Source organism: Silene latifolia, chromosome Y, assembly GCF_048544455.1.
Source record: "Silene latifolia isolate original U9 population chromosome Y, ASM4854445v1, whole genome shotgun sequence".
NCBI lineage: Eukaryota > Viridiplantae > Streptophyta > Magnoliopsida > Caryophyllales > Caryophyllaceae > Silene > Silene latifolia.
Window position 1 is genome coordinate 142,002,989 of NC_133538.1, and position 1,417 is coordinate 142,004,405.

A 1,417-nucleotide genomic window follows, 5' to 3' on the forward strand; every position below is an offset into this window, starting at 1 on the left:
ATTGCGGCATTGTGATATTGATCAATCTTTTGGATTTGAGCCAACAATTCCCTTTGCATTTGAACCATCATAGCCTCAAGTTTACCTCCTCCTTGGTTATTTTGTTGGCCATTTTGTGGTGGGGGTTGATTTTGTTGATAATTTTAATGAGGTGGCCTTTGTTGGTTTTGATAACCCGGTGGAGGATTATACTTTTGTTGTTGAGGGACATAGACATTTTGTTGTGGCGGGGGTTGAGGCACATTATTTCTTGTGTAAGACTTATTTGGAAGAAAGTTTGAGTTCGAGTTTTATTGATTTGAAAATGTGCCCAGTGGATAAGAACTTTGTCTAAAAGCTTGATAAGCACATACCTCTTCCATGGTAGCTCGGCATAGAGTGGCATAATGACCCGCACCCCTGCAAACTTCACAAACAATGATTTGACTCGTAGAGGACATGGCATTGAGTTGTTGAACGGAATCTCTAGTATCTCATTCCGCCAATTGTTGTTGGAGTAAGGCAATTTGAGCTAACAAGACGGGATTGTCGGAGGATTCTTCTTTACCTTTGAGTGGCACACTTCGGGAATTGACATATTGTGCATCATGGATCGCCATAGATTCGATCGTGGCATGAGCAATATCGGTGTCAATTTGATCAAACCGCCCATTGTTGGCGGAATCAAGAATCCTTCAGGACTCGTCACAACATCCATTGTAGAATATTATAGCTAGGAACCAATCGTCCAACCCATGATGTGGGCATTGTCTTTGCAAATCTTTGTACCTCTCCCAAGCCTCATATAAGCTCTCAAGAGCTTGTTGACGTAATCCGGTGATTTGGATCCTCAAAGTTTGAGTTTTCTCCGGTGGAAAAAACTTTTGATAGAATGCAAGAGCCAATGTCTCCCAATTGGTGATTCCCAAAGTGATGCGGTCAAGGCTATTGATCCAAAGATTGGCCTTGTCCTTCCAAGAGAAAGGGAAAAGTATTTCCCTTATTTGGGCTTGAGTGACGCCAGTTTGTCGGATCATGGAGCAATAATCGCAGAAATTTTGCACATGCAAATTGGGATCCTCCAAAGGATTTCCCCCAAATTGCTTCCTCTCCACAAGGCTAATGAAATCCGTCTTGATCTCGAAGTCCGGCGCGGTAATTTGAGTAGTTGTTATACCGGCCGGAAGCATGGCCGCGGTGGGCTTTGAGTGATCGGAAAGTTTCACCATCTTTTTAGTTGAAGATGGTGGTGGTGTAGACGATGAACTTGAAACCTCCTCTTCCTCAAGGAGTTTTAGATCGTCTAGGTAAGACTTTCTAGAACTTTCAACTTGCACGAGAGAAGCGGCTTCTTTCACTTCTTTCCAAAAATGTCGTCCTCTCCTAAAGGTTTTCTCGGGTTCGGAATCCGGTGAAAGCAAATCTCCACTACGAGAAG

At 43.3% G+C, this 1,417-nt stretch overlaps 1 non-coding gene across 1 annotated transcript; it reads left to right on the plus strand.

Moving 5' to 3' along the window:
• The first annotated feature begins 729 nt into the window (after positions 1-729).
• On the plus strand, positions 730-836 carry LOC141634819 (small nucleolar RNA R71). The gene has a single exon (XR_012539539.1). It is a non-coding gene; the product is annotated as a small nucleolar RNA R71 (small nucleolar RNA).
• The last annotated feature ends 581 nt before the right edge of the window (positions 837-1,417 follow it).